Source organism: Rousettus aegyptiacus, unplaced genomic scaffold (assembly GCF_014176215.1).
Source record: "Rousettus aegyptiacus isolate mRouAeg1 unplaced genomic scaffold, mRouAeg1.p scaffold_m13_p_3, whole genome shotgun sequence".
In the NCBI taxonomy this organism is placed as follows: domain Eukaryota; kingdom Metazoa; phylum Chordata; class Mammalia; order Chiroptera; family Pteropodidae; genus Rousettus; species Rousettus aegyptiacus.
Window position 1 is genome coordinate 26,320,642 of NW_023416306.1, and position 9,259 is coordinate 26,329,900.

Below are 9,259 nucleotides of genomic sequence, written 5' to 3' on the forward strand. Positions count from 1 at the left end.
ATTCTACTATGATTCAAATAAAACCACATCAAATTGGCCAGTACTGAGAACTCTACTAATTATAAGAAGGCCTAGTATATGTCATGTTAGAAGGAAAAGGAGTCAAGTTCAGGAGAACAGACAACAGAGATTAGGGGCTCTATCTAAAAGAATGGGAGACAGAAAGAAATTTAACTTTGTGTGGTGAACACACAATGCAATATACATCCAACATATTACTGAATTGTACATTTGAAACTTCTATAATTTTGTTAAGCAATGTCATCCCAATAAATTTAATAAAAAAATAAAATAAAAACATGGGAGATACAAGATAGGGATTATGGTCAAAGAGTGTGGATTACTCAAAATTAGGCCTAGTGCAGCAAGGGATGAGCTACCTGGGATTGTAGATGGGAACAAGCCAGGACGTCTGACAGCAGTGCTGCTTGGAGCAGGAGAGGAGGTAATTCCCTAGGGCATTTCTTTTTTTGCCCGAGGGATCCTTAAACACGTTTTCCTTGTGATCGACAGGTCTCACGTCCTCTGTTAGTTTCTTTTCTACTAACTCTGGTAAGACTAAGTAGAATTGAGCACTTTAAAAAAATTATTGCTAATTGGATAGGCAAAAACCAGTCTTATTCACATTTTTATTTTTTGATCATAAGTGGGTTTTTACATATTACCCCATATGTTAGCTCTTTGCATGTCTCCTTCTTGTAAATTATCAACTCATGCCATTTGTAATTTGTTTATTGAAAATTTAGAGGTTTTCTTATTAATCTGTGCCTCTTCTTGATATATTGACTGTGTCAGTCACATATGCTGTATTTTCTTCATTTGTATTTACCTTTTAATTTCCGACTTTACACTTTTAGACTATATGGAATCAACAAAATGAAAAGGCAATCTATGGAATGGGAGAAAATATTTGCAAACCATCTATCTAATAAAAGTTTACTGTCTAAAAAATATAAGGAACTCTTATAATTCAATAGTAAGAAATCCCAAATAACCTGATTAAAAAATGTGATAAGGACTTGAATAGACATTTTTCCAAAGAAAACATACAAATGGCAAACAGATATATATATATATATATATATATATATATATATATATATATATATATGAAAATATGCTTAACATCACTAATCATCGGGAAAAGCAAATTGAAATCACAACGAGTTATCACCTCACACTTGTTAGGATGACTGTTTTCAAAAAGTCAAAAGATAAGGAGTATTGGCAAGGATGTGCAGAAAAGGAAACACTTGTCCATTGTAGGTAGGAATGTAAATTGGTATAGCCATTATGGAAAACAGTACAGAGGTTCCTCAAAAAATTGAAAAATAGAACTACGATATGATCCAGCAATTCTACTTCTGGGTATATAACCAAAGGAAATGATATTCATATCTGGAAGAGATATCTGCACTCCCAGATTCACATCATTATTCACAATAGCCAAGATATGGAAACAACCTGAATGTTCATTGACTGATGAATGGAAGAATATGTAATGTATATAATAGAATATTATTCAGCCTTAAAAAAGAAGGAAGTCCTGCCACTTGGAACAATATGGATGAAATTGGAGGCCACTATGCTGTGAATAAGCCAGACACAGAAATACAAATATTGCATGCTCTCAGTTATGTGTGAATCCAAACAAACAAACAAACAAACAAAGCTGATCTCATAATTGGGGAAAAGAGGGGATTCCAAAAAGGTAAAGTAAAACAATGGTTGCCAGGTATGGAGAGAGAGGAGACAGGGGTTGTGGGGAGTTATTGTTTTATGAGTACAAAGTTTCAGTTTTTCAAGATTAAGAGTTCTGGAGATGAATAGTGGTGATGCTTGCACAACAACATGAATGTATTTAATACCAATAAACTGTATACTTAAAATGACTAAGGTGATAAATTTTATGTTATGTGTATTTTACTACAATAAAAACATTGAGAAAAGACAAAAATTGTAAAAAATATGTTGACATATAAGAAAAAATAAACATGTTTTGATATTGCAGAGATTAAACAGATGACAATAAGATATTATGATGGAAAACAGTTTGGTGGTTCCTCAAAGAGTTTAACATAGAATTACCATATGATCCAGCAATTCCACTCCTAGATATATACTGGAAATAATTAAAAGCAGGGACTAAAGCAGGTATGTGTACATAGCAGCATTATTCACAATAGCCAAAGGCATAAACAACCCATATCTATCAACAGATGAATAAACAAAAAGTGATATGCACATACAATGGAGAATATTATTCAGCCATAAAAGTAGTGAAGTTCTGACACATGCTACAACATGGATGAACATTGAAAACATTATGCTAAATGAAATAAGCCAGACACAAAAGGGCAAATATTATATGTTCCCCAGAATATAAGATAGGATAGGCAATTCACAGAGACAAAATGTAAAAGATTATCAGAAATGCGGGGAGAGAAGGAGGAGTTATTGCATATTGAATAGAGTTTTTGTTTGGGATGATGAAAAAGTTCTGGAAATAGTGGTGATGGTTACATGACATTGTGAATGTACTTAATTCCACCAAATTGTGTACTCAAAAATGGTTAAAATGGTAAGTTCTATGTTATATATATTTTGCCACAATAAAAAATTTTTTAAAAGAGAAATGAATCAACTTTTTTACATTAAAAACTCTTTAATGACTTTTAAGATGACTTACTTTTGACTGATGTCCATTTTTTACATGTACTTCTTTATATTTTCCTCTCGACATTATAAAATTTAATTTTTTTTGTATAACATCCATTTAAAATTTATGAAATACAGACACAAATTTATCATAGCATTGTTGATTGTGTATTATTTCTCTTCTGTATTGATTAGTGATCTTTATTATATATTAAACTTATGTATAATAAACCTTGTCTGCATGTAAATTGTTATTGATTTCAAGAATATCAAAGGGATTTTTTGCCTCTTAGTGTTTTGGGGTAAGGAAATGTGGATACTGAACTTCCGGTTGTACATTTACCTAAGGCATCTCTTTTGGGTGTCATAGCTATCACATGTTAGTATAAACTCAGTGTTTTTATAAAGTAATTATCAGGTGATGCTATAGCTCATTCTAATTAATTTATAAATACTAATCTTTCCACATGTGGCCAAAGCCCAACACCATCAGTGTTGACAAGAAACAATGCATATCACATTCAGTTTTATTAGCAGGGAGAGGTGAATTAAAGAAGGAAATCTGCTTCTGTACTATTTGTAAAGCCATTAGTTGTTGATATGTCATATTTGTTCTTATACTAATACCTTTCTAAACTATCTTTCCAAACTGGGCTGGTGGCTCTTAATTCAGCAAATTCAATTTTCCAAGTGAGACGAGTTGCCATTCCCTCGAACTCATGAATATAATGCCTGGTGGTACATATAATTCTTCCATTTTCAGCCTCATTCATCAAACCAAGGCAAATGTCCAGAACCAGGAGATTGAACATGGCAAAGACCGGTAAAGATTCTTGCTTAATTTTACTAATGGATTTTACTTCTTCACTTTAACAATGGTATCTCTATCTACATATAAGACTGTATTCGGAGGGTGTATATTTTATAGAATACTTTGAAATTATTCTCTAGACATTATTTATCAAGTACTGTTGTCCATATGAGTATGCTCATCTCTGGGCAAAGTTCCTGCTTGCCCAATAATACTTCATCTGAATTTTGTAACTGGTAGATTACGCAGGGGCTGGGCTGGACATGGGGGGAAGTCAGGCTCATAGAGGGGAACTCTAGGACTATCATGTTTTTCTTGAGATTTGACCATCCTAGTCAATTTCTGCCTCTATTTAGATTCTTGTTCTCATATCAAGGGAATCCAAAGAAACATAGTCACTCTATTGCTACTGAGTAGAGCCTCAAAACTTAATGGATTGTTCTTTAAATTTTTCTGAGCTTCCTTAGGTTCTTGGTATAGCGTGCACTAATGTTTTTGGACTCACCAAATGACTAAATCATTCCACCTCCTCTTTTATTCTAATGAAAGAAGCACAATAACAGACAAGCAGGAATACTCTTCCCAGTAGATTAGGAAGCCTGGCTGAAGCTTGATTCACGGATTCTGTGACAGATTTGGCAAGGTTACAAGAAAAACAAAAGACAATTTCTGTGGAAAGCAGGTAGATTTTTATGACATTTAGGAATCAGACAGAATTGGTAGCTGAGACAGAGCCGATTGAGCGTTTAGGGATTTAAGGAGAAATAGGCCCATATTTCTGGAGCTTTAGCTGTTTTCTAAGGTTTACAGAGAAGAGAGGTTTTTGTAATCTTATATCAGAGGTTTCTTTTATAGGTTTAGGACAGGATGGAGGAAACAGAACCTGTTGCCCAGCTTAATGACATGGGGATGAGCAGTGGTGTTCGAGCAACACAGGAAGTATGGTTCCCAGCCCCTGAGATTGGGCTCCTAGGTCCTGGTAAAGATATGGCCAAAAGGCAATAATAAAGATATGGCTAGTAAGCTAGTAATAAGGGGCTCGGAGGCCACTGAAGATTCACTTCATAAGTTCAAATCTTCGGTTATATTTGATTTAGTAAAGGAGAGATCCCTCCCCTTTGTCAAGGGCTTACTCAGCATTTTATTCTATTGGAAGAGTGAACAGTTGAAGCTGAGAGGATCAGACCTTAAGAACATCAAATGCCAAAAAGAGAAACGGGTGGAACCCAGGATTAGAGACTGGCAAATAAAGTGTTTCAGGTAGTAAGGATTCCAGTATCTAAAGAGGAACAACCAGATAACATAAGCAAGGTTATGCCTAATAGGCAGGCATAGGGTAATCGCAATAAGAAGGCAGAACTTTGGGAGAGAGGGATGTTGTACGAGATTTTAATTTTTAGAGGAAAAGGATAGTATGTATTAAATAACACATAACCCCAAAGATTTCTTTACTACATAATTTGAAATACATGGTCTCTGGAAGTTTTAAGTTTTAATAATACAGATTAAAAACTAAAAAAAATACAATATCACAACATCTGTGAATATATTTCTTGCAAAAATTTCTGAAATTATAAGTATGTATGTATTATACGTTAAGATACAAGACCTATTGATCTATTTACCATCTAGCATGTATCTCTAGTACAGAATTAGCTTGATCTCTTTTCTGATTGTGTTCTTTTATTTTTGGTTTGCTATTTGCAATAAATGACTCAGAAACGGAAGTGAAAAATCAATTTATACTTTGACTAGAGATTTTTTTATGTTAGGGTTGTTGTAATACTTACATAATATGAATGCAAGCCTCTGAATGTTTATTAGATGTCTGGTGCTACGTTTCAGTATAAAACAACAATACCAACCCTTTAACTTCCATGCCTCTCTAATTATATGTAAACTTGTTTAAGATCATCAAGTACAATGATTCATCACTCCAAGGTGCTCTGAGAAAGGCTACATTGTTATAAGACTATTGTTCCCTACTGAATATATTTATTTTGAGCTTTGGTTAATTTTTTATTTTTAACATAAGCTCTAGATCTCTATCTGTACTTATTATGTAAGAAATAATAAATACTTAAATCCAGTTATCTACTTTTGAAAATTTACTTTTTATAAAAACAAAAGGCTAGTGTACTCTTAGCAATGTCTGTTTAGAGTTATTGCTGTCATTATCTGCAGCATCATAATTATCATTATCTGTGAATATTGGTTGCTAACCATTTAGTTCAGGGATTATTGTAAGTTTCAATAGCATTTACAAATAGCATATGTCAAATAACAGTGCTTACCCTTAGAAAACAGGGAGAAATGAGTAATGGTCAAAATTATAAGCAGTTTCTTACTTTCAAATGGGTTGGTTGCTAAGTTTTGTTTGTTGGTAGTTTTTTGAACACTTTTTATAGATTAATTGGTAAACAGTGTTATACACGGAGTATGCAGTTTTGCTCCCCAAAACCCACTTGAGAGTTGAAACTTTATGTGTTTAACCCTATGATAGTGTGTTTGAATGTGGGTCGATTGGTAAAAATTTATCAAGTCTCAACACAGAGGCATTCACTAGAATTGGTGGAGAGTAATACTTTTCCTGCTCTTTTCACCTACACCACCAAAGAAGACATTTAGACGTATTAATACTCTTTGCCGTGGTTTGAATTGTGTCCCCCCAAAAGATACATTGATATCCTAATCCCAGGTGCCTGTGAATGTGACATCATTTGGAAATAGGGTCTTTACAGATGTAATCAATTTAAGATGAGGTCATATAGGATTAGGATGGGCTCTAGTCCAATGACTGGTGTCCTGAGAAGAAGAGGGAAATTTGGACACAGACAGCAAGAATACCAAATGTGACAATGGAGGCACATGGTGCTGGGGTGATGCGTCTGTGAGCCATGGAATGCCAAGAATTGCCAGTAACCACCAGACACTAAGAAGAGGCAAACAAACAGTCTTCCATAGAGCCTTCGAAGGGAGTGTGGTCTTGCTGACACTTTCATTTCAGACTTCTAACCTCCAGAACAATGGGAAAAAAGTCTCTGTTGTTTTAATCCATTCAAGTTTGTGGTAACTTGTTATGGCAGCCCTAGGAAACTAATATGCTTCCTAAATAAACAAAACTTGACCACTAGAAATTACTCATGTGCCTATATGCTCCATGATAATTGGAGAATAGATTTATTGCTAAAGCAAAACTTGGTATGTGTTATGGCCTGAATGCTTGCGTCGCCCCAAAATTCACATGTTGAAATCATAACTTCATTGAAGGTTATGGTATTAGGAGGTGGGGCTGTCAGGAGACAATTAGGTCATTTTGTCATTTTTTTTTTTTTTTTTTTTTTTTTTTTAACCAGAAGAGAATGTTTGTTTTGCAAGGGCTCACAGACAGGAGAAAGGGGCCTAGGCCACCATGGCCAGCACTCAGCCACTGAAGGGTACTGTCGGCTTCCTCCTGTCTCTTCTCTTGTCTGGTGCAAAGAAGAAGGGAACTGGCAGGGACCAAGGAAGTGATGCCCACTGCCCAGACCTCCATGAAGTGGGGGAGGGGGGTAGGGGGCTGGAGAGCAGAGTGGAGTGATGGGCTGGCCGTCGCTGGGCCCCCTGCCCGAAGGCCCTGCACCTCCAGGCCTCTCCATACCTGCCCCTTGTGAATGGGATTAGTGGCCTTATAAAGGGACCCCAAATAGCTCTCTTGCCCTCTCTCTACCATGTGAGGATATATGAGAAGATGGCTGTCTATGAATCAGGAAGCCGGCCCCCATCAGTCATCGAATCTGCCAGTATACCTTTATCTTGGACTTTCCCAGCCTCCAGAAGTGTTAGAAATAAATGTTTGCTGTTTTAGCCACCCAGTCTATAGTATTTTTGTTGTAGCAGCCCAAGCAGACTGAGACAGAATGCTTAAATGTGATATGTGGTTTAGTTTGCCATCTTAAAATAATTGTGATGATAATATTTCAATGACTATGTTGTTAGTGCTTTTTTTACTATAAATTTTTAGTTCATTAAGAATTTTAAACTATGTGATAATACATAATGAGCCCTATAATTTGTAGAATTACCATGATAAAACAAATACATAAAAACATCAAAGATTTTGTACAGTTAAAACCTGTACATATCAATTCTGACTTTCAGTAGAGAACACAATAAGTAAAGATAGATTAAATAGTTAAAATTTAAAAGTAGATTCTTATGTTTACTATTAGATATTTTTTTTTAATTGAAATATTGTTAAACTCCAAATTTCCAAAGTAGCAGGAGTTTATTATAGTTTTAGGATTCTCCCTCTCTCCAAAATGGACTAAGAATCTAGGGGTCTTAATGAATTCAAAGAGGCCAGTCATCTTACCACATACCTCCAGAAAAAGAGAGAGAAAGAACTGGAAAACTCATAGTCTTCTGTTGGGTTCCATTTTTCCTGTGGCATTGTTTGTATTGTCCACACGTTACTGGTTGCAACAGGTCCTCGTGTTCTGACGCATCATTTTCCATTTCTTTGATGGCCGGCTTTCTGGCCGATACCCCAGTGCAGCAGTATTGTGTTTGTTTCCTGCTTGGATGAATAGCTCACATTCATTGGTTAAGAACTCTGGCTTTAAAATCTGACGGTCCTGTGTTCGAGTCCCAGATCTGCCACTTCCTATCTGTGTGGCCTTGGAAAATTAAGCTCACTAGGCCTCTATTTTCAGAGCTTTAAAATAGGTATACTCTCGTATCTTCTTCGTAGTTGTAAGAATTAAATGAGAAATGCACATAGGAATATTTATAATAGTGAAACAGTAACTCAATATCTATGGGTTATATCTATGTTTATGAAGAGATTTAATGATGTGAAGAAATGCTTGTGATGTCATTTTAAGGGCAAACAGGGGAATAAAATTACATGTAGTGTGACTTTTAATATGACAAGGAGGATAGTAGTCACCAAACGTTCCATTTTATCTCTGTGACATTTCCATCTTTCCACCTATAATGATGTAGCTTGTTATAGACAATGGGCTGTGGGTGAAAGTGACATGTGTCACTTCTGGGCTAAAGCATAAAAGAGCTGGTGTGAGACCCCCTGGCCTTTGCTTCATTTCCCAAGGGGACTGTGTTCCAGATGCAGCTACAGGCTTGTTGGGTTTCCTAAACAGCCTGGATTCTTGATGAACTGAAGCTCCTGCTGATGCATGATGGAGAGGTGACACGAGTGAGAAATTAGACTTAATTGAGTTAGGCCACTGGGATTTAGGGGTTAATTTATAATAGCATAATCAGGCCCATCCTGCCAATACTCTTATCTTTATTAAAATATGTATAAAAAGACAAAGTTGTTATTGTTAGATAGAGTGACTGCATGCTTTTAATTTTCTTCAATTTTTTATGTATTAAAAAAAATTTTTTTAAGGGGAACAGTGATGTGTTTATTTCATTTTGGAAAAATTTTGATCAAAATTGGTTAAATTAGAATCATTCACTCTTTAAGGGTAAGCTTTAGCTATTTAGAGACAATTATAAATGAGAGTTACTTTACTCTCTAGCAATGACAACTAAATGAGGATTTAGTGTAGGTTAGGGATTGGCAAACTGTCTGTGGGACAAAGATGGTCTGTAGCCTATTTTTGTAAATAAAGTTTTATTGGAACATAGCCATACTCATTCATTTAAGTAATGTCTATGCTGTGTTAACTTTACAAAAGCGGAGTGGAGTATTGTACCATATGGCTCACAGCAAATAAAAAATTTTCTTATCTGGTCCTTTCAGAAGAAGTTTTACCACCTCTTGTGTGGATTGTAGACTCT

General features: G+C 35.3%; 1 long non-coding RNA gene across 1 annotated transcript in view; it reads left to right on the forward strand.

Annotated features, from left to right (window-relative positions):
* LOC107500585 overlaps positions 1-9,259 on the forward strand; it is a 247,818-nt gene that overhangs the window by 35,540 nt on the left and 203,019 nt on the right. The gene's annotated exons all lie outside the window — the stretch shown is intronic.